The 24,875-nt window shown below is 39.7% G+C and overlaps 1 protein-coding gene across 3 annotated transcripts in view; it reads right to left on the bottom strand.

Moving 5' to 3' along the window:
• Nucleotides 1–24,875, bottom strand: part of TFPI (tissue factor pathway inhibitor) — a 78,510-nt gene that overhangs the window by 40,655 nt on the left and 12,980 nt on the right. The window contains exon 1 of one of the 3 annotated variants that reach the window (XM_055308548.1): nt 13,245–13,510. The exons of 1 other annotated variant lie outside the window; for it this stretch is intronic. The gene's annotated coding sequence lies outside the window, so the exon portion shown is untranslated. Of the gene's footprint in view, nt 1–13,244; nt 13,511–24,875 lie in introns of those variants that run through there. One more of the 3 variants, XM_055308546.1, reaches the window with a different exon arrangement.

Genomic DNA, 24,875 nt, shown 5'->3' with positions numbered 1-24,875 from the left:
TAGCCCAGGGAAGCAGGAGGAAACTTAAAACTGCAGTAGCACGAGCGATAAGGGAAGTGGGCACTTTGAGAAATTGTTGCAAGTTGACAACGTCTAAAGCACAGAGCGTTCAAAGTAAAACAGGAGCTTAAAAAAAAGGGGGGGGGCATGGGGTTTAGTGACATTGTCCACATCCTTGCAAAATTACAAAGGATTTGGTCCAGTGGTGTGGGCAGCAGCGGGATTGCTACCGAAGGAAGTGGAACAGAGGCTGTGACAACAGCAAATGAGGCTATCATTGTATAGGTGTATCCTGAAATATAAGAGAGCATTTTAAGGGAAATTTTTGTGGAGGGAATAGTTTTATATGTTACTGCCATTAAAGAGAGGGAGACAAAAGCTGAAACAAACAAAAAATAAAATGAATAGAGGGGTGGTTGGGTGGCTCAGTGGGTTGAGCACCCGACTCTTGATTTCAGCTCAGGCCCTGATCTCACAGCCCTGGGGTTAAGCCTCTAGTCAGGCTCCCTGCTCCTCGGGGGGTCTGCTTGGGATTCTCTCTCTCCCTCTCCCTCTACTGCCCGCATTCTCTGTCTTTCTAAAATAAATAAATAAATAAATAGATTTTTTTTAAAAAAATTAAAATGAATAGATGATCCTCTAAAATGAATAGAGGATCCCAGGCAACAGGTGAAGAGGGTCTAACTTTGCCCTGAAGAAAAGAATATATTTCATAAAACGAGATTTTCTTACTTTAGGCAGTGGGGAAATACGATACATTTTCAGGTATGGCCATGTACATGTGTGTTTTGCGAGGGAGGTGTTGAAGAGAAAAATAGAAAGTAGATTTTCCTGCTGTGATTCAATTCTCTATGTGAATAAGAGGTTGAGATTGTTCAAAATTTTGAGAAGTAGTGGACTTTTAAAAATGTGAGGGTTTGATATTTTCTCTGGATGAAATGAAGGGAGATACTAAAAATATTGTTATTAATTTATGGGCTCCTGGGATTCAAAATTATAAATTCATAATAATTTGTGCCTTCAAAAATCAGTGCTCCTTCTCTCCAGATATAAAAATTGAACTTCTGAAGGATCCAGAGTTGGATTTTAACAATTGGACAGACATAAAAGACAAAGAGGGCAAGACTATGAGGAGTGTTGGCAAGAGCAAGAGGAAATATATAAGTAACTTATTATTTAATAATCAAACAATTTTTCCTGCATGTATACATTCTTTGTTCAAAATTATAGATGATATCTTAAGCTAGCAATATCACACACTTGTAAATTTAAATATATGAAAATGGCTAAATGCAAACCCATGTTTATTTTATCATAAAAATGTTTTGCTTTTAATATAGATATGCAACCTTATGACAACTATTGGGGCAGTACATCCATCCACCGGATGTAATATTACACAAAGTTAAATTGTTAATGAGTAAAAGATAAAGTGGGGAATAATCATGGAAATATGAATTTTAAAACCTGAATACAAAAATATATGCCTTTTTCAAGATAATCTAAGGAAAATTGATGTCCATGCAGAAAAATATGTTTTTATAAGGGAATATACATTAGACCAGTGCAGTTATTTTGAATTTTGAACTTTTTAATAAGATTTATTTATTTTAGAGAGAGAGAGAGAGAGAGAGAGAGAGAACTCTCATGAGCAGGGGGAGGGTCAGTGGGAGAGGGAGTAGCAGACAGAGCCCTACTCGGGGCTGGATCTCACGACCCCCGGAATCATGACCTGAGTTGAAGAGTGGGATGCTCAACCAACTGAGCCACCCAGGTCCCCCTCTATTCATTTTATTTTTTATTTCAGCTGTATTTTTTAACTTATTAAACTGTTGTTTCAGTTATCTTGTTTATTGAACCACCATTCTTTACCACTTTTTGTTGATATTAGTGAGCTGAATATGTTCATAAATCCAGTTCTCAGAGAAAGATAGATAGCCTATGTCTGCTCCAGAAGCAAATTTATAAATAATAAAATCTTCATTGATCCACATTAATCGGGGATTTCACTTCTCTCACAGTGAATGGTTTAATTGTTTCTCTATGATAAATCTGTGGCCAATAATATGAGCATAGTGTGCTATTTTCCAGGGCTGAGAATGGGGTATTTTTGAAAAAGGTCCTTGCTCTAAATGGAGCCACATGGGCAAGGCCACATGACAACTCTGCTCACTTGTCTTTATGCAATGCCTGGGGCTGAAGCAACCATCTGTGAGAGTGAGATTCTCCGGGATAACACCTACTTGCTAGGGGCTCCTGGGGAGCTCAGGGGTTGAGCGTCTGCCTTCAGCTCAGGTCACGATCCCGGGGTCCTGGGATGGAGCCCCACATCAGGCTCCCTGCTCACTGTCCATCCCCAGCCCCGGCGTGTGCCCTTTTTCTCTCTCTCTTTCTCAAATAAATAAAATCTTTAAAAAAAAAAAAAAAAAAAAAAAAAAACCTCTACCTCCTATAAATGATGGAAATGAAATGACAGATTTGCTAACCAGTCTTGAAGCATATCACCTCTGTGCTCTGTATAATAAGACAATATAATGAGGTAAGTAGCCTCATGATTTAAGCTGGTGGTGCTGTGACTTTGTCTTACCAGCAGCCACATAACCTAACCGGCAATCATTCTGCTGTCTTTACTCTCACAAACTGGTTATTAATCAATTTGTTTCAACTGTTTTTGATTGGAAAGTGCTTGGAGGAAGAGAAAATAATATCAGTACTACCAAGCCCAGGTCAGAATCCTCTTTTTTTTTTTTTCTTTTTTTTTTATCATTACAGCTGTGTTGACATTAAAATAATGCCTAATCTTTTGGCTATAAAAGAGTCAAATTTTAAAAGTTTTTTAAAAAACTATTTTCGTGTGTTTTATTTTTTTTTAAAGTAATCTCTCCACCCAATATGGGACTTGAACTCACCACTGTGAGATGGAGAATTGTATGGTCTCCTCAGTCTCCTGACTAAACCAACCAGGCATCTCTAAAAGAGCCGAATTTTTAGATTGTTCTACAAGTATACTGAGAGTAAAGATAAAATATGGAAAATAAGCAAAACATTCTGATTTGGTAAGTAAATTAATACTAGAAACACAGAGTGGTTCAAAAATAAAACAAAATCAGAACAACAAAAGAAACCTCTTGAAATAATTGCAAACTATTGACTCCACCTATGTTTACTTAAAGATTGGCCAATCCACTAGGAAAATGCCTCTTGGGTCTGGCTCTTATTACAGGAAGTCATGTTTCTGGAGAATTGTGTAATGTGAAATTCCCTGATGTTCATTCATCAGTTAAATCGTGACACATATCTGTATTTTAGATTGTGACAATCTCATTGATAGAATGCTTTGTTATTCTTTCTTTCTGACAACAAGCAGTTGTCGGATGTGATTTTATAAAGTTTCTTCTAAGAGCGATACATTAAAAGCTGTTCAGTGTGAGGCCTAACTTCTTGTCATTTATAATGTAAGGGAAAAAAAAAGTAAAGGAAAATCCCGTAGAAAGGAAGTGGTGACACCAGGGAGAAAGAGTGAATATCTCCATGTTATAAACAAATAGCATACATGTGTAAACTATTTATTTTTTAAAAAAATCAACAAAAACAGAAGTGGAGAGCATGGTGATACAATTATATACAGTTAGAGATGAAAGAAACCATAGGGATAAGCATTTTTTAATGAGAACACAGAATCCCAGAAACAGATTTTTTCCCCCAAAGTCTTACATTTGCAAATTGGCAGAACTTCAATTCAAACATGGGTATTGTGACCATTCAAGGAAAAGGCAACTGCACATCCTATTCTCTCAAGAAAAATCCACTATTCTTGGAAACACCTTCCTCTTTTTTTTCCCCTAAAGTGAATTTCAGATTTTTTATCATCTCTAAAAACTAAATTTCATCAAATTGTAACTAGGGGATTTTTATTCTGTTTTGAGCCTAAGTCCTATAAGTAAAATAAGTCAAGAAGAATTTCATCAATTAAAACAATTTAAAGAAATAATTTGTATGTATATTTTTAAAAAGGAAAAACAATCTGAACAATAATAAGAAATATTAATTCTTATTTCTAGTTAAGAGAGAACAGAGACCTGTGAAGTAGAGAAGGAAAATTGAGAAGTGATGGGAGGGAAGGAGAGAATAAAGAGATAATTGTAAGTCATAAATAGGGAAAATGTAAATATGTAAAAATATTTCTAAAAGTCTTTAAGTCTGAAGTGAATATGATACAGATCTGTTAATACTAAAACTATAATGGACAAAGGGAAGCCAAGTAGAAATGCATAATAAAGGAAATAATGCCAAAGATCAAAGATTCTTCATGATATATTTACCCATAGTAACTAAAAGTCTTTTAGAAAAATATGCGTGGAATTATTTTCTGTAGGTTTTACAGTTAAATCTGTAAGACTTTTTTTTTTTTCAAAAAAAAAAAGATGGCATTCCATTTTTTGAGCTCATCTTTCCTCACCTTAGTGACTCTAATTCCTATACTAACCCAGTTTAGTTAAAAGCAAAACTTGTCATAGCATACTGCCCCATTTCTATTCTTTAAGGGGGAAAAAACAAATAAAAGTTGGTATTCTATATCTAAGCCAAAATGGAGGTTTCTGAGAATTCAGTTCTGTTCATCTACTAATTCTAATAGCTCCAAATAAAAGAAGATGGAAAAAATACAAATGAATACAGTAAATTTAGGTGTGAGGAGAAAGAAAAACTAAATATATTAAATGTGGCTTTCTTTTTTGAAATTATTTAAATTCAATTAATCAACATATAACGCATTGAGTTCAGAGGCAGAGGTCAGTGATGCATCCTACCTTATATAACACTCAGTGCTCATCACATCACGTGCCCTCCTTAACTTAACATCCATCCCCCAGTTACCCCATCTTCCCACTCCCTCAGCAACCCTCCGTTTGTTTCCTATGATTAAGTCTCTTATGATTTGTCTTCCTCTCTGATTTTATCTTGTCTTATTTTTTCATCTTTTCCTCTATGATCCTGTTTTGTTTTTTAAATTCCACATATGAGTGAGATCATATGATAATTGTCTTTCTCTGACTTATTTTGCTTTGCATAATACCTTTTAGTTTCATCCATGTCATTGCAAATGGCAAGATTTCATTTTTCTTTTTTCTTTTTTTTTTTTTTTTTTTTTTTTTTGATGGCTGTAAAAGAACAGAGAGCCCCAGCAGATCTGAGTCATGGACCTCCAGGAACCTTTAGCACGTTGGTCTACAGCTACTTCCATTCAAGACTGTAAAATGCCAGACCCATAAAAGAATGAGAACTATGAGCCCAAAGAATGAAAGGCAATGGTGTCACTTCCTTTTTTATCCAGAGCATCCAACAAATGGTTTTATTTTTTTCTTGGTTCCTTACAATAAATGCTCATTATTTTACATTTTTATAAAGACAAGTTAGTTTGTCCAAATTGTCATCTTTTTCTCCTATCCAAATTTAATCTAATACATACTCATATAATTAGGAATTGGGTAACATCTTCTCATAAAATGCCCTACTTAATTCCTTTGATCGTAATTTTCTGAGGATGGAGAACAGAGTTTTGATTTTTTGGTAAGCTACTTTAAATCTTAATAATTAAGTTAACTTATACATTATTAAAATGTATGACATTGCATACTTTTTGTATCATGCAAAGGATCTAATGTATAAAAAGCATATAGGTAATGTTCAGCTTTGAAGATATTAAAAACTGAATCTGCTTATTCAATTGTAATGAAAGAACTGAAAGTGATCTTATAATGACTTATTCTCTTCTTTGGCTTCTCAAAAACATCTTTTCTCAAAGATTTATTTTTCATGGATAACTTTATGGCTTACCTCACACCAAAAACTTTATAAAGAGGGGGGCACCTGGCTGTTGGTAGTACATGCCAATCTTGACATCAGGGTTTTGAGTTTGACCCCATGTTGGGTGTAGAGATTGATTAAATTTTTTTAAAAAAATTAAATATTTACTTGAGAGAGAGAGCAAGCGAGAGAGAACATGAGTAAAGAGGAGGGGCAGAGGGAGTGGTAAAAGAAGACCCCTACCCCTGCTGAGCAGGGAGCTGGACTGGGGATAGATCCCAGGACCCCAGGATCATAGCCTGAGCTGAAGGTAGATGCTTAAGCCTCTGAGCCACCCAGGCACTCCTAAAAATCTTAAAAAAAAAATCTTTATAAAGATAACTTCCTTATCTTGCCTTCTCCAGGACATATTACTACTTGATACTCTTTTTGATCCTAACTCTATATACCATTTTCTTTAAATATTTAAACATGTCTCTGATATATCCTTAATGGTGATATGTACACTCCTGAGAGATCTGAGGGAAACTACAGACACTTTTTCTAAAATGCGAATACACATATGCACAGATATTTTTTTCGTACACATTTCCAGAGACCTCATGGATGCCCACTCATTCATGTGTTTTTAAGTGAGGCATCCTATTACAAGGATAGATGGTCACTTGTATCTCTCTGGCTTCTGAATATGGAGATAATAATATGGAAGGCAGTAAGTGGCAGTGGGAAAAGTAAAGTTGGTATGACAATGTAATGGCAAACAATGGTGTCTCAAGAACCTTAACTTTTTTGGGGACTTTATTTAAATGATGAATGCAAATCTAAAATGGCTTTAAAGGAGCTGACCACATACAAGAAAGAGAAAAAAAATCTCTCCTGCCATGTGAATTGAGGCTAATCTAAATTCTCCTTAATTAAACATCTTTCCTCATTTGATACATTCATCGGGATTTTCTTAAGAGAAAAAACACACAACATACAAAAAGAAGTTAATCCTGGGAAGTTTGGAATCAGATGAAATAAAATTATTAGCACCAAAAGAAGAACCTAGGCATTTCTATGATAAATTGTTTATCTCACAATTTTTTGATAAACCACATTAACATTAGGATGTAGATGTAAAATGATTTCTCATTGTGTACCTGTTTCCTTTCCTCATAGGCTGAACAACTATGCTAAATGTGATTAAAACCACAGAACTCAACTAAGATCTGTAGAAACTTGAATAATGTACACAATCTCGTACATGATTATAAAATCAAATTCTAATACTAAATATAAATTTTGTCTACAATATTTATCATTTGGGATTATGTTTGCTTCAACTGATATAAATAATTGAGCGGTGAGGTAAACATCCCAATTAATATACATGTAACTGCAGTCCTGGAAAGAGAGGAGTGTGCCTACCAAGGAAAATGGCATCAGTTGGAAATATGGATCTATAGAAAGTGAAGATGCCACAGCACGTAACTACCTGGTCAAATATGAAAGATTTTTTTTTAGCATTTAAATCTGTTTAAAAGATAATTAGCTCATCAATTTTGACAAATGTGTCATACCAATATACGATGTTAGTAAAAGGAGTTGGGAGCATATGGCTACTCTTTCTAGCTTCATAAGTTTTCTGTAAGTCTAAAGGTATTTAATTGAGTTTATTTTAACCAACTGAAACCAGAATAATGACATTGTAGTATGTTACTAATAACGTATATGGAAACAAATTGTGTGACAGCCAGAGCACAAAGGCCAGGGAAGGAAAAGTAGAAAAATACTGTTTGAAGTTTCTTATACTAGAAGAGAAATGGCTTAATATCTCTTGAAAGTAAAACTGGGATAAATCAAAGCTGTATATTCTAAGCCCCAAAACAACCACTAAAATAAAAAGAATGATGGCAAATAAACCAACATAGGAGATAAAACATTATCATACATGATACTAAATTTAAAAGAAGACCCCCAAGGGATCCCTGAGTGGCGCAGCAGTTTGGCGCCTGCCTTTGGCCCAGGGCGCGATTCTGGAGACCCCGGATCGAATCCCACGTCGGGCTCCCGGTGCATGGAGCCTGCTTCTCCCTCTGCCTAGGTCTCTGCCTCTCTCTCTCTCTCTGTGTGTGTGACTATCATAAAATAAATAAAAATTTTAAAAAAATTAAATTAAATTAAAAAAATAAAAATAAAAGAAGACCCCCAAATAAGTAAAAAAAGAAAACAAAAATAGATAGGACCAGTAAAACAATAGCTTAAAGAGGGACTTAAATTCAAACCTATCAATTATCACATCAAATGTAAATGTTCTAATTTAAAGGCAAATATTGTCTGGGGTGCCTGGGTAACTCAGTCAGTTAAACATTCAACTCTTGATTTTGACTCAGTTCAGTCACAGTCTCAGGGTCATGAGATTGAGTCCTGCCCTGGGCTCTACACTGGGGGAGTCTACTTCTCTCCCTTTCTCTCCCTCTGCCCTTCCCCACACTCCAGTGGATGTACACACACACACTCAAACAAATAAAATCTTTAAAAAAAAAAAAAAGGCAAATATTGCCTGATTGAACAAAACATCAAGACCAAATTATATGTTGCCTAAAAGCCCATTTTGTTTTTTTGAATTAAATTCAATTAGCCAACATATAGTACATCATTAGTTTCAGATGTAGAGTCCAATAATTCATCAAGTTGTGAATAATACCCAGTGCCCTCCTTAATGCTCATCAGCCAATTACCATTTTATAAACAAACACACAAGTTAAAAGTGCAAAGACCTTGATATAGACTGATAAAAGAAGAGAGAAGGTACAAATTACTAATGTCAGGAAGTAGAGGTTTCACATCATTATAGATTCTAGTATAAGGAAATATTATAAACGATTTTATGCCTATAAATTTGACAACTTAGGTAAATGGACCAATTTCTTGAAAGACAGAAACTACCAAGGCTCACTCAAGAAGAAATAGAGAACCTGAATAGTCCTATAATTACTTTTTTAAAATTGAATTTTGTAATTACATACCTTTCCACAAAGAAAATTTCAGTCCCAGATGGTTTCACTGGCAAATTCCACCAAACATTTAAAGAAAAAAAAATGCTACAAATTTTATATTAACCACTCCAGAAAATTTACCAAAAGGGAAGTAATACTTGCCAACTCATTCTGTGAGGCCTGAATTACCCTGGTATCAAAACCAAAGAAGACAATATGACTGAAAAACATTAGCCTCCAGTACAGCAATATTAGGTAAAAATATGTTCCAATTTTCATCAGGAAACAAAACAGGAAGACCTGTTTTGATTTTTAAAAATTCAGGTATCTAACATTATAATATTTGTACTTCGAGTCTATTGATTGAGAAAATGTAAAGGGAATATCATTAGGAATCTAGAATTCTTCAAACTGAAGTCTTATTAATAGTTTTACTATTTTTATTGTAGTGAAGTAGATACACCATGAAATATGCTATTTTAACCATTTTTAAGTGCACAACCCTGTGTCATTAATTATATTCACAATGTTGTACAATCATCACCACTATCAATGTCTGAAATTTCTCATCACCTCAAACAGAAACTCTGTATGCAGTAAGCAATAACTCACCATTCATCCCATCCTCTAGAGGCTGGTAACCTCTGATCTACTCTCTGGCTCTGTGACTATGTCTATTCTGGATATACACATGGAATTATACACTAAATCTTCTACTGTGTCTGGTTTATTTTACTTAGCATAATGTTCTCAGGGTTTATTCATATAGCATGAATCAGAAATGCATTCATTTTGTATTCATGCATATTTGAAAATAGTTGGTACAAAAAGAGCAAGAGTAGGCATATGACAGTTTGAAATAATCATTTTGATTCATTTTCTGAGATACTTTGAAGTTTCCTAAATGAGCCTTAAAAAACATGATCAAAATTTTACAATAAACACTATTATTCTTAAGACTCAACCAATTACTGAGATTCACTCCATTATTAAGCCTTGTGGAATGAGGTGATGCTTAGAGATGGGTTCTTATGGGATTCAAGGATAGGTTAGCATTGATAAGAATCATGAATAGAGAGAGAAACTGAGCCTGGCAGCAGAGTGCTGGTGGTGGTGCTGAAGCTGTGTTACAGTTGAAGGGTGTCCATGGCACATTATGCTTGGTGATAAAAACACTGCATTTTATTAGTGCCATATTGACTGATACTTTCACATTTCTGATGTCAAAATAGCCTAATCAACAACATATAATATGTATTCAGTCTAGAGAGAATGCTACCATTACATTTTGATTTGGGAATTCCTTGCAATAAGTCCATGATACCTCAGGAAACTGTGGCCCAGCAGATGAAACTATTGGGATAGAAGTATTGCATCGCTGGGACTTCATTATGGACCATAGTGTCCTTTTACTCTTTTGTTTTTAAAATAAATTTCAAATGTGTTTGAAAACACACTTGTTCCAAGTGAGAGAGAACATAGAATTCCAAAGAAGGTGGGATCTCCGGGTGGCTCAGTGGTGTGGCATCTGCCTTCGGCCCAGGGTGTGACCCCAGAGTCCCAGGATCGATTCCCACGTCGGGCTCCCTGCATGGAGCCTGCTTCTCCCTCTACCTCTCTCTCTCTCTCTCTCTCTCTGTGTGTGTGTGTCTCTCATGAATAAATAAAAGGAATCTTTAATTAAAAAAAAAAGAAAAAGAAAGAATCCCAAAGGAGGGCCTGAAGAGAGATGAACAGAGCAGATTAGACATGGGTCCAGTGTTTTTTTGTCATTGGTTCTGGAAAGAAGACATGTGGAAAACACTAAATTGCCCTCAACCTTTTGGTAGTTGAATCTTAAGCTCTGATTCTAGGAGATACCGCCACTTAGAGAAAAAGTGAAAACAAGGAAAGAGGAGTAATGAGAAGACTGGACTCCTGGAAATGACACATCACACCCAGAAACCAGTCATTGAAGATCTCAGAGTCCCAGTAGAGATGGTCTAGCATGAAAGAACTTTTTGAAAGAACTTGCACCCTTTCTTCATTTTGGTGAGATTTGATATTCAGAAACAAGGACTTCAATAGTCACTCTTGAATTCAGATTTCTCCAAAGGGAAAAAAAAAATCAGAAAGAATTTTAGTATTGGTATATTTCTATAAAAGGTATAAATGTTTTTAAGAAGACAACTCTGTAAATTAATTTCCCACATTAAATATTTTAAATGGAAAACAAAAAAGGAAGGGGGCTGGAGATAACTTCAATTGAAATAGGTGAATTACATTATAGTATATTTCCTTAATCACGTCTACATAGCAAAAATAAATTGGCAATACAATTAACTTATTTTAACCAATATCAACATTCAACTAATCCAAAGTATACTAATAAATACTTTTGAGAATCCTAGTCTAATATCCCCTTCCCTTTTCATCTTGCCTTTCCTGCCCTTTACATTTTTTTTTTTGCAAGAATGTTTACTTGGCTTGCTTTATTTATTTATTTACTTACTTACTTTTTGCTAAAAGGGTAATGACATGAGGTGAAATCTCATAAATTAAAAGTTTGTACACACTGAATTTAAACCAACCATTTCTAAAGGATAAAGAACACATTTATTATTTGGTTAGTTGCTATGTATTCTGGGAATAAGTTAAGCCCTTTGAACTTGGTCTTTTCTTCCCGTAGTTAGCCATCTTGTCCAATTATTTGAATTTGAATAATATAGATCAAAGATCAGGAAATTAATTCTGAAGAAAAGAGTAAGTTAATATCATGAAAACTATGAATTAATTCAAAACCAATTTCCCACTTCATAGATTATTTTATTTTTAAATTTGGCAGAAATGTTTTTCATAGAAGGTTCTAGTCAAAATAGTTCTATGACCAACAAGCAAGTGAAGCCTAGAGTTACAAGCAGACCGGCAAGCACAATGAGGGCATACTTCATTTGGACACAAACCACATTTCCCAGAGCAATTTTGATCTAATCCTTGGAGATAAAACAAATTCTTAAAGACATCAGACTACACCTCTAAAAAAACACAAACAAAACAAAATTTGTGCCGCTCAGCAAACCTTATAGAAAGAGGAACCAAATAGTAATGGGTGTGTCATTAAAGTTCTCCAGCAAGACGCTGTCTCCGGTCACTCACCTAAAAACAAATTTGGTTTCCTAGTGTAACTATTCAAATTGTTAGAAGTAAAAAAAAAAAAAAAAAAAAAAAAAAAAAAAAAAAAAATTGTTAGTATTGTAAAGTTTTACCTCTATAATGCTAATTATGTGTTTACATTAATAGTTTTAATCTCTGTTGATCCCTATGAATATTTTATATCATTTTACTGACCTGTAGGCTCTAAAGTCAATTGCCCGCTCCAACCCATTTTGGGACATGATTGACTTTTTCGCTTAAAGATTAGATGAGACACAGATAACAATGTTTTGAAATCATCATCTGTAGAATGATGAACGACAAAAAAAAAAAATTCTAAAAATGTTTCAGGAAAGGATTTGCTTAGGTTTAAAAACTTTGCAATGTATCAGAATTGACACCTTTCCCTGCTGGCCTAACTACGGAGCCCTTAGGGTCAGCTCTCAGTCCCGGCTGTAGGCTTCCTGCTGGCTTGTGCCCTTTGTGTTTATCACCCAATTTACCAAGTCATTTTGTGGCTAATTTCCAGAGCACTGTGACTCAGTGTGGCTCTTGCTTATCTTTTCCTCTTCTTTTCCTACATGGCGCTGCTCTTGGCTTTCGTTTTTTGGTGATACACAAGTGAGCGTCTCCCTAATTAAACAGCCTTGCCCCGCTCTCGTGCCGCGGCTGTGTACCTCGACACCATGGACTTCTGCTTACTACCAGGAGCAAATTTTAATGTCATTGCATAGCCAGCGTGAGGGCGACAGCGCGTCACGTAGGTATGTGACCTAATACTCTAACTAACTTAAAGGAATTCTTGCATCTTCTGATTCAGCATCTTAGAACCTGAGCTTCGGTCCCTGCAGGCTTGCAGCGCGTTTCCTTAGAGAGATGAGGTGCCGTAGACATAAAATACCTCCTTTTGATTACAAGGATCCTAATGTCCACGCTGCATTGTAACTATCAACAATTCAAAGCAATAACCAGAAGGTTCTTTAGACATGCCGGCCAGTGTCTTCATCACACGCCCTTATGTGTTAATAAAGGGTATTTCAAAAGGAAAGCAAGTCTTCAGAAAATTCCAATGAAACAGACACAATTAGCCAAGAACTGCTGAAAAGCATAAGAAAGGCCGCCTCGGGCCACCCTCCGACAACGGGGTCAGGGCACGCACGCGTATTTGCCTAAGAAGACAGTGCTGAGCACCTCGTTTGCATAGAAATAGAGGTTCACTGTGTTTAGCCCCGGCCAGGCCGGGCCTCCCCCAGCCCCCAGCCGGGCCTCCCAGCACCCTCCTCCCAGCAAGACAGCAGGCCCGAGGGCACGCTGCCACCTACTCACCAGCAGAGCCTCGCGGAAAGTTCTTGGAAAGACTGCTTTCCCAGTGGCTTGGGGTTACTGCTCCCTGGCAGGCAGGCGTGGGAGGGGGGTTACCTCCTCTGCGTCCTCCCCTGGGCGGCTCCAGGATCGGATCCCGGGCTGCTGGCCTGCAGCCAGAGGCTCCTGCGCTGGAGGCCGGAGGCCCGCCTTCCTGCCGAGGCCACCCTGGCCGCCCGCAGGCCGCGCCAGGCCCTCTGCAAGGCTCTGCTCCCCTGGGCCGGACAAGGGCAACAGCCCGGGACCGCCCTGGAGCGGCTCTTAGCTCTTGCCTGCACTTCCTGGGGCTCCTGCTGCAATCAGTTCAAGACACAGGAGCACCCCCACCCCCCAGAGTCAGGGATTTCCTGAGCAGCGTCTCTTTATCACCGCAACGTCCCTCAGCAAAATGCACGTTCCCCCCGTTTGTTTCTTCTTCACATTATTCTCTCCACATTATCTCTACAGCAATGGAAGAGTCTGAGGCCCGCGGCGCCTTCCTGTGGTCAGAGAGGCCGCCCGTGGCGCGGCCGCCGCTGGGCCCTGAGCCCTGCCCCGGGGGGTGGGCAGCCGCGCGGCCCGAGCCCACTCTGAGGCCTCCCTGCGCCTCTGTCTCCTTCCCTACGATAATCAAAGCCCCGGGTCTGATAGGAGGAACGAGTGGGTTGACCCGGACGCGCGGGTGTGGACGCAGAAGCACCCCGACAGCCCCCCCGCGCGGCGAACCCCCGACGTTGACCCGCGTGTGCGGCCGTCGGAGTGTGGGGAACCCACGGCTTCCGCCACTGGCAAGGCCGCAGGCGCGCCCGCTGCCCTCCGAGGGCTGCTGTCCCCGAGGCCAGCCGTGAGTGTGCTCCTGCGGATGCGGCCGCGCGGCTCGGGGGCCACCGGGGGCCACCGGGGGCCTGGAGGCGTAGCTCATCTGACCCGCAAACCCATCACTTTCTTGTGTTTCCCATTCCGCATTGTCTGTACGCCTTCGCCTTTTTTGCTCCCCGGCCTCTGTGCCTTCACCTTCCTTTGCCTCACTCCTGTCATCTCTGGGTAAGGGCTGACTTTTCCTCTGTTTGTAATATAGACATCGCTCCTGTGCATCGAGTGACTACGAGGTGCCTAGACAGAGATTACCGTCTGGTTCCCTCATCCAGCTTGTGCAGAAGGTCCTTCCTCTGTAGGTGGGTGCCCAGGGCAGGCCACCCCAAGACCGCCCCCTGCGGCAGGAAGACCGCTGTAAGAGGTCAAGTGAAAAGCAACCAAACCCCAGCAGATTCAGAAAAGCCTACTTCCCTCCCCCACAATCGCCTAAAAGAACGGAGATAGAAGACCTGCTCCAGGACCGGAGCTAGCGCTGGACGTAAGCACGGCGGGACTTGAACCAGGCACCGCAGGGAGAGAGGAACCCAGCATGTCCTGTGGGATCAGTCTACGAGGTCTCATTGTTTCTGACGGTCCTGCAAACGTTTGCTTACAAGACATTTGCTCTTTTTTCTTCCATCTTCCAGTGAGTTGCAATCCTTTCTTTTGAAGTCCTAGACCCTTACTCTCTTCCTCTTAGTTCAGAATAACACATACCTTATTTGGCCTTTCTTTAGAATTTCCATGCCTGTGGATTAGCCATATGCAGAAAATTAATGTGATTTTCTCCCATTAATCTGTCTCATGTCAATTTAATTCTTATAGCAGCTAGAAGGACCCCAAAGGACCAAGAAAATTCTTCCTTCCTGACTATGGTGGAGGAGAGAAAAAGTAATTTTCCCTGTACCTTTCTAGGTTCTTGGCTGAGACCAATGTGCAATAAAAGATTGACGGAGAAAAACAAACTGAAGTCTAATAACATGTATACCTCCTGCACACATGGGAGATATCTAGGAAAACTGAATAACTCCTTGTAGTGGCCCAAACCACCGCCTTAAACATCTCTAAAGACAAAAAATAATGTTGGAGGATGGGTGATCCAGTTTTGGGGGCCTCTGGGGAGAAGACAGTACCCAAGATTGGGTTGCTATGCAAATTTAAGTCTTTGCCTTCCCCATTGTTATTTCTAGAGATTTAGTTGTTTTCCTCTTCCTGCTGCAGAGAAGGGGACACCTGTACAGATGGAGATCTCTCTTGGAAACATGAATGTCCCTTAGAAAAGGGTAACTGCTCCACTTCTGAAGCTTTTCCTATGTCTGTCATTTTCCACAAAATAATCACACTAAGTAGGAAATCCAAACGTTGAGTTATGGAATGAATAAATCTCGGGGAATCAAAGGTTCGGTGCAGGGAATATAGGTAATGGTGTCGTAATGCTGCTGTGTGGTGACAGACGGTGGGTGGCGACACGTGTGTAGAGCATGACAATCGATCGCTCTGTTGTACGTCTGAAACTAAGGTAACAGTGTCAGCTATACGTCAATTAAAGAAATTTAAATAAAGCCATAAGAAGCCAATGAAATATTACATAAAACATGTTCTATCTTTCTACTTTGGCAAAAAAAAAAAAAAAAAAAAAATGGAACAAGAACAAAAACCCAAAGCAAACCAAAAAAATCCAGCCTAAAACAATCCTGGATGCCAAAGAGGCATATTTTGGGGTGACAAATTCCACTCCCTCTCAACGGCCATTTCACAGGTTTGGGAAGAGTAAGTACAGCTTGTGGGGCTCTGATTCAAATCACGCGGTCTGACTTCAAAGCACAGATGTTTACTCTTTTGTGCTCCTTTCCACAAAGTCTGTATTTCACACCAAAATAATGCTTTGCTGTGTGCTAAAACCTCAGGTTTAACAAGGAACTTTGGCGACATAGTCACCATCCCTTACTACCTCATATCCTGCCCCTCAAGCACATTCAACGATCCCTTCTTACCCTGATGGTTGAGGAGAGTTGGCTGTTGGGGGATTAGGATAGACACTGATCTTGTTTGGGCTAACTACGGGCTCTGCCCAGGTGGGGGTAAGCTCAGCCGGTCAGATTACTTCTTTAAGCACTTGAACTAAGAGCTATAGGAAAAGTATACAGTAAGTGCCCACGTCTTCACTAACACGCTGAGATGGAGGAAGGGCAGGCAGCTCATGGTGCGTGCAAGGGGATGGTGTCGAGACAGCCAGGTGAGAGAGGATGGTGGTGAGCGAGAGCGTGCGGACCCCAGGAGCCAGGGAGGGAAGGAAGCAAGAGAAAGACCAGGCGGGTGAGGTGAGGGATGCCCCAGCTCTAGGGCAGAGGCCTTCTTCACGACTGGTTCATGCTTTTCTAAGTACTCAGAACGTGCATGCTCATGTTCAATCCCTTTTCCCTTGTTAAGGGAAACCGCAGGCCCCAAATGGCACCCCTTAGGCCAAGTCACCAAACTGGGGCTTCACACCAGCTACCTGTAATCTCCACCTCCCCTGACGTGGAAGTCTTAACTGGTTCCTCAGGAAGTTCCTGAGAAGCGCCCATGAGGTGACCTGTCTCCGGGCCCTCCACGTTCCCCAGAGGCAGCTAATCCACCTAATAATGCCTCATGCCCTTAACCCTAAGGAAGGGTGGCCTTACCTGGAACAGTCCTTTCTTTCCATTCACTGACGTCTTTCTTGTCCCACCCTCCTTCCTATAAAAACCATGAATTTTGTACGATTCCTTGGCGCCCTGCTCTCTCTTCTAGATGGAATTGCTTAATAAAGCCCATTAGATCTTCATATCTTCTGGGCTCAGTTCTGGCTCTTTAACACCCTAACGTCATTGAAGAAATCTGCTCTTTATTACGTAAGCAACTCTACCTGAAGGAGCAACAGCCGAGCAGGAATCAATTTCCCAGAGATCATCAATTTCGTATTTGTGTTGTGCTTAGCATCGGTGAGACCTTTTCACCATTTTGTTTCCATACACTTGCACAAACTGGCATGTTCTTGTCCCAAAGACCATAAATGACTGTTAAGATAGGACAGCCTGTCACAGCCGGCTCCGTGGACCCCGCTTTTCTCTTTCCCGAGCTTTGCGTGAGCTCCTTCTTGTGGTTTTACCACCAGTTTGCATTCCACTGTGTACAAGTCTAAGTTAGTTGGATAAATATGTTTCTCACCAACAGTTTGACTATTTGCCATTGTATCTTCAAGTTCTTCGTACCCAACCAGTTACCTGGGTGTCTCAAGCTCCCACCTAAGACTACGTCCTCTCCTTTTCATTCCTTACCATTCTCTGTTCATTGTTTCCTTCCAGCTCTCACACAATTCAAGTAACATTCCAGGCTCCTACTGTGAGTCTGTGTATTTCTTATCCAAAGTATAAAATCGTCTTTTTCCCCCCTTTATTTGTCCTATGTATTAGGAAACATTTCCTAATTATATTCATTAAGAATCTCGTCCGTTAAAATATATTGACTATTTCAGCAAGCTCAGGTAACTCTATACGAGTGAGACAAATCCAGAAGGAGGTTAGCTCCTTAAAGGAATTGTGAGAACAGTATGCATTGTTCCAAGATAGAGAACGGTGGAATTTGACAGGATGTCACAAATCGAAGAATACAGAAGTTTTCATGAACATCTTGAACAAAATTAAATGTTATCACATCCAACACTCATCTCATGCATTCCTGTCTACTCTCAACTATGATGAAAGATTAGACATTCTATTACTTTATATTTCAGCTAATTACTCATCACACAGAGTGTGACTACTCAGGTCTTTGATGGATTAGGTGAGGGATGAGTGCTTGAGTGCCATCCTTGTCTCAGCCCTTGACCTTTATCCAGAACCTAAACCCTGTACTGCTTGTAGTTCACTTTCCCGAAAGAGGATTACGGAAGACTCATCGACAATTGGAAGCTGTCTACGTTTTCAGATCTCAAATGCAAAAAAAGAATGGCTTCTAAATTTCATCCAACTGTATTCATAGAAACCCTGTGTGATGGATCTGGCACAGAGAAACATGGGTGCAAAGTTGCCTCTATTAATTTCATTATTAACAAGTTGAGCTATGAAGCCCCTATTTTTACTAATGTAAAAAAATAATATTGTTTTAACCACTAAGTACCTTAATTTTCTTAGTCTCCAAAAAGAGATTTCCCCCCAAAAAAGCAATTCTTCTCATAGGGAAACAGGGAATTAGACGCATGCCAGAGAGAAAGGGAATACTTAGATTCTTTTTCTGCTCCTCTCTGCGGTGGATTACATTATTTGTTCACACATATTTACTTCTCCTCCCTTAGGGTCCCAGTTTGATAACCGGGGATAAGAGTATATTTTGCGTCCACGTCGACATCAAGTTTTCCATATGGTGAGCTTCGGCTAATAGAATGAGCGGATAAAAAAACAAATAAGCAGCAGCTAAACAGATTTTTATGAGCTTTACGGGAAGCTTATGAATTCTATGGTTCTATACTTTTTTTTCTTTTTTTCATTTTCTCTGACTAATGACTCTCCTGTCCCACAGGAGGGTCATTCACTTAAACTGGATTCACAATAAAGAAGAAATGGGGCACCCACACGGATGAGCCACAAAGGTGACTGAAAATAAGCCATTTCTTGGTAAAAGCCCCGTAGAGTTTTGGGTAGTTTGCTATCAAGCATAACTTAGGCAGAAATAAATAATATACTCTCTACCTATATACATTCTTCCCTCAAAGATGTATTATCTTGTCTGCGTCCATATTATTGATTTATGTAACCCTGCATACTAGACTAAATTGGACCCTTGAGCCCCATTCCTTCTGTCTCTCTGAAGCCCTGTTCTTTCTTTTTTTCTTTCCTATGCACTTCATTGCAGGATATGAAGTAATTTTGGGGAAATGCTTTCCGGAAATTTACTGATGGTAAACACCAGTATAAACAAAATTAAACACCAATCAATTTGAAGCATGTTTCAAAGTAAATTCTTATGAAGCAAGATAGTAATAACAAAAGGGTCTTTAGGAATTTTATGGTCACGAGCTGACTCCAATTATAGAAAAATAAGTTCTTCTCTAATGAGGTTGAATTTTCACATGGAAATCAAAATGAGTGCTTACATATAAACCTGAGAACCAGAATCCTGATGTAGCTTTTGCTTCATCTAGTTCATGTTTTTATTAATAGTAAAATTCTTTCTTTTTTATGAGAATAATTATTGAGAAGTGGTGGTATCAGTGGGACCTTGAACGTCTTAGTCACGGTTGAGGGTTATTTCGCCTTCTCAGGAGATTCTCCTCCGGACGCTCAGTCATAACTTGTGTTATTAACAGGCAGACATCTTGAGCAAATGATTTTCCTTATTAGATAAAATTTCATATTAACTAAGAAAATAGGGAAAGCTACATTTTTGTGTCATCGGTGCTTAGGCATGGCATTTCACAGTTATTGCTACTTATTGATATTTTTAAAATGTGATGTCTCAGAGGAAAAATAAAACAAGCTGAATTCCTGGCTTTTTCTTTCCAGAAATCTAGAGTCACATGTCCTATTAGACAACATGGTGAGATTACTTAGAACCTTCACCTTCATTAATGTATATATATGTTTTTTTTTTTCCCTCATCTTATTTGGTTTGTCTAACTCCGGTCAGAATCTAGAATGTATATCTGTGTCTCTAAAACATGAATAAAGAGGTGCATTTTTTTGCTTTTCATTGATTTGCTATACACCTACATCTGTGAGGTAAGTCATATGGAAGGACATGTCTGTTTAAAAAGTATCATAGAGTCTCGGGTCACAACAACCTCGGGTACTTGATCCATATCAAGACATATGTCTTGTCAAGACATATGACAAACTTCATATGTCTTTCTTTTTTTATTTTCTCTTTGCAAACTTTTTATTTTTTAAGGGTCCTGAGTGGCTCAGATGGTTTAGCATCTGCCTTCACTTCAGGCTCTGGTCCTGGAGCCCTGGGATCAAGCCCCACATCGGACTCCCTGCTCAGTAGGGAACCTGATTCTCCCTCTACCCTTCCCCACTGCCTGTGCTCTATCTCTCTCTTTCTATCTCTGAAATAAAGTCTTTCTAAAAATCTATATAAAAAAATAAAACTTTTTTAGTCCAACTATGTGTTAGACACTATACAAAGTATTGAGATTACAACGTTACTTAGGCTGCTTTGTGCTCAAGAAGCAGGATGATAGCCACGTTCCAGGTGACAGACAGGTGGCAAAGCCTGAATTAGAGTAATCGGCAGGGAGATGAAGATGAAGAGACAGAGACAAGGAACTAATGATAACATGGTGAGGCAAGAACAGGTGGATCCAATGGGGTCTTGTCTATAAGGAGTAAGAGGAGAGGAAATAGTGCCGGGCATCCAAGCCAGGGGTCCTCCAGAGGACAGCTGCCATGCTTTCTAGCCAAGCCTTTTACATATTTCTAATCACCGTCACAACTCTTCAAAGAAGGTCTCAAATACTGCACTCTTCACTTTGCTGGATTTTCCTCTCCTATCTGGACCGACTTTTAGAGAGCACTGTTAAAGCAGAGTGGGTTCAGGGCGATGAGATAAAACCTAGTTTTTTAAGGCACACACATCTGTGTATCTTATGTCTAAAAAATACTGATGTAAGCTAGGATTTTTAATTTTAAGAAGAGAAACTCAAAGTGTGGGAAGTCATAGTATGGGTTATCTTAAAGTATTCAGGAGATGATTGTGTAGAAATGACAGTAAATTTAGGCTATTGTGCTCCAGAGAGAAGAGTTAGGTGGATGAAGATATTGGGGACACATAGTTTTAGCTTAAAACTAGGATAACTGGGATCCCTGGGTGGCGCAGCGGTTTGGCGCCTGCCTTTGACCCAGGGCGCGATCCTGGAGACCCTGGATCGAATCCCACGTCAGGCTCCCGGTGCATGGAGCCTGCTGCTCACTCTGCCTGAGTCTCTGCCTCTCTCTCTCTCTCTGTATGACTATCGTAAAAAAAAAAAAAAAAAAAAAAAAAACTAGGATAACTTTCCTACCAATTATAGTTTAAAAAGATAAGCCATCCTATGGTAAGGAGTGTGCCCATTCCTAAAAGTAAGAAAGGAGGGAAAGTGACATGTGGGAGGCAAGACGCCCTAAAGACATCCCGACGTCGGGTAAAAGAACTGGACTAACTGGAAAATCACGTCCAGTTTTCAAAACCCCTGAGCCCTTCTTACTCTTTGATGAAGGATAACATAGCTACATATATAAAAACAATAATATAAATAGCAGACATAGTAACAATCCTTGATGTTTACTTAAGGCTTACTTGGTGCCAGACATTATTCTCCATGCGTCGTATTTAAGAGACCATCATGGAATGGGTGATAATATTCTCCCATTTGGAGATAAAGGTAAATGGTTCCTTCATTTGTGCAAATTCATACAGCTAATCAATGAAAGTGGGATCTGAATCCAGATAGTCGGAATTCTGAGCATACAGCCTTAACTATTAGGCTGCACTCCCTCTCTGTTTTAAATGTTTTGTTACCTTTCTAGTAATTTCTAAATTATGTAAAGTCTAGAAATAGAGAAATTCCACCTCTATTATGCTAAAAGAATTTACAGACTGCTTTGTGAACCGATGGATATTGACAGTGATATCGAGTGCAGTATTTTTGTAAAAATGTAAAATTAAAGACAAAAAAAATCAGTCAACATGGAATAGATTAATATGTTGTGGCAATCATTTGATAGAATATTATTTGGAAAAGTAGGTATTCATGAATATCTGTGAACATGTCCAGGACTCAAAAATAAATCAGTAAGTAAACAACCTTGGGGGACGCTTGGGGGGGGGCTCAGCAGTTGAGCATCTGCCTTCGGCCCAGGGCGTGACCCTGGGGTCCTGGGATCGAGTCCCACGTCGGGCTCCCTGCATGGAGCCTGCTTTTCCCTCTGCCTGTGTCTCCGCCCCTCTCTGTATCTCTCCTGAATAAATAACATCTTAAAAACAAAACACAAAAAACGTGGGGTACCCAGCTGGCTCAGTCAGTAGACCATGTGACTCTTGGTCTTGGTGTTGTGAGTTCAAGTTCCACATTGGGTATAGAAATTACTTAAAAATAAAATCTTAAAAAAAAAATAAGCAAAATGAAGAATATCATTTCCCTAACTTTGGAAACATAGCAATACCATATATTAATATCATATATTACGTAAATACCATATATTAATAGCATATATTAAGTAAAGATGTATGTGTAATGAAAGGAAATGCATTTATGTTAGTTGGTTGTTCTGGAAAGGAAAGGAGAGGAATACAACTGGGACAGGCTATAAGAAATAGTGCAATCTTCAACTGCATTTGTAATATTTTTATGTCTTTTATATAAAAATACTGCATAATACTATATTTTATATAAAACACGGCAGCAAAATGTCAATACTTTTACATAAAATACATAGAAAATACGAAAATGTTAGCATTTATCAATTGTACACGATCATTACTTGGATTCTTGGCATTTTATTTCTGATACTTTTCCTTGTTTATGAATATTCAAGCTAAAAATCAACCAGAACATATAACAATGAGAGACTAGATAGAGAATGTTTCCACTGTCCATTGTCTCCAAAATGTTTAATTTTTGAAATTCTTAAATCTGCCAAAGGAAGGCAGAAAATATGGCATCAAGGCGACATTCAAAAAAAAGAGTAAGTTTTGGAAACATTAGTTGACCATTTTTATCCCCATGTGTCTAGAAGAGTGGGGAGTCTTTTACTTTTATGAAATGAGGCTGTTCTTTTCTGTGATTTTCAGAGTCAATACACATGAAAGGCCTAAGCGTTTCCTGGGTGGCTTCACTACCGGTTTCGGAGAATCGACAACCAGTTAGTGCTAGTGTAACAAGTGTGTGGAACCAATGAAAGTATCCCCTCTAAGGGCACTGATTGCTCTTCCCAGTGGCCTTATCACAAAGCCAGTGAGCGGCCCTGGCAGGCTGCGTGGACTGGGGCGCAGCACTGTCCTGGGCTGGCTGCCTGGACATGTAGGGTGACAAATACCTTCAGAATCTTACTCTCAAAGGGAGCTTATTTTTGCCTCCGTTTCCTTTGTATCGTGAGGATAATGAATAAATAAGGTTCTTCTGGGGGAGGCCACGTCACTCTTTAGAGGCAGAGGCGTCAACTTCGTTGACTGTGAACCGTGTGCCTAATAAAGTGGAGGCTGTAAGAGCATCCTCGGTGTGCTATGGAACCGCGGGTGGGAGCAGGATGGAGGCCCTGTTGGCTATAAGCCCCGGAGTCCCCACACTACTCGGTCATGGGCAAGAAAGGTTGCTTGGGTGGGGCTTCAGGGCCACAGCTGGGAGGGAAACTAATGTGATCTTGTGTACAGGGCCCTTTGGGCCAACCCAGTATGCTTTTTGTTGCGTCTACATCTGACTGTAAGAACTGTGGGCTGTTTCCACATCTTGGCTATTGTCAATAATGTTGCAATAAACATAAGGGCACATTAAAAAAAAATGTAGTCTCGACGTCACTTTATACCTTGTGACATCGCGTTTCGACCTTGAACACATCTGATGTGGCGCCAGGAAAGCCCTCCCTTCATAGGCCCTCCCCTTTGAGCCCGGTGGATCCGGTGATGTGACTTGTGACCTTGCCCTGAGCTTCAGTGCACGGGAGAACAGCCAGTCAGCCTTGTCCTTTCTGTGACCCTAACCTCAGCTCCCCACAAACATCAATTAACTTGAGGGAGACCCAGGTAGACTCTTCGCTCATCCTTCCAGATAAGAACAGAATTCAATTTTGGGAAGCTGTGGGCTTCTGCAGAGCGGGTAGTAGCACAGCTGACTTAACTCGCTACAACCTCCTCCAACCTGCTGGCCTCCCCAGCAGCTTAACTTTATATTTATCCCAGATTTCTCGACCTTTCCACTATTGACATTTGGGGACAGATGATTCCTTGGTGCAGTGGGCTTTCCTGGGCCCCGTGAAACACGGCTGGCCTTTCTATATCAGATGCCAGGGGCAAATCTCCCCTGAGGGCAACAACTAAAAATGTCTCAGATAATCTTTTTTCTTTAAAAGGCTGAGGGGTAGGGGGGCAAGGGAGGGGGACACGGAGAATCTTAAGCAGGGACCATGCCCAATGTGGAGCCCAACCCGGGGCTTGGCCACATGACCTGAGCCGAAGCCAAGATTTATTTCAGGCACTGAGCCTGCCAAGTGCCCCTTTAGCATATCTAACGCCCCCTAGGGGACAACATCTACTTCCAGTTAGAAGCTTTGTTGAACCCTGAGCCCAATTCTGGCAAACCTCAGGCTATCAGGGTCTTGTAGATTCGGGCCCTACGCTGACCCATGCCCTGTCCCACGTTATTCCTCTGAAATTCTACTCCGCGAGCTTTGGGCCTATGACGACGTGGCTTCTCTGCAAAGCTCATTTAGATATAGGAAGTGGGCATTCCTTCAGCTGATTTGCATTTCAGATAAGATAAAATAGCACTCAATAAAATAGCCAATTAAATAAGAGTAACTGCTAAGTATTAAAAATAGGGAAAGTATAGAAAAGACCAAACTCGAATAAACCATTACTCCTATACATCGCCTGACTAGAAGCATCACAAAAATGATATATTCTCAGCAGTCAGAGAGAGCTCTATGCTCATGCATGTATGTTGTATGTCTGTTTTTATGTCTGTTTTCAAAATGGCACCGTGTCTATCCATACACAGTCTGTTTTTAATCATTTAACATCTTTTTTTCCACAGTACATAGTCCTCAA

Source organism: Nyctereutes procyonoides, unplaced genomic scaffold (assembly GCF_905146905.1).
Source record: "Nyctereutes procyonoides isolate TBG_1078 unplaced genomic scaffold, NYPRO_anot_genome, whole genome shotgun sequence".
Taxonomy (NCBI): Eukaryota; Metazoa; Chordata; class Mammalia; order Carnivora; family Canidae; genus Nyctereutes; species Nyctereutes procyonoides.
This window is presented reverse-complemented; position numbering and strand designations above follow the sequence as displayed.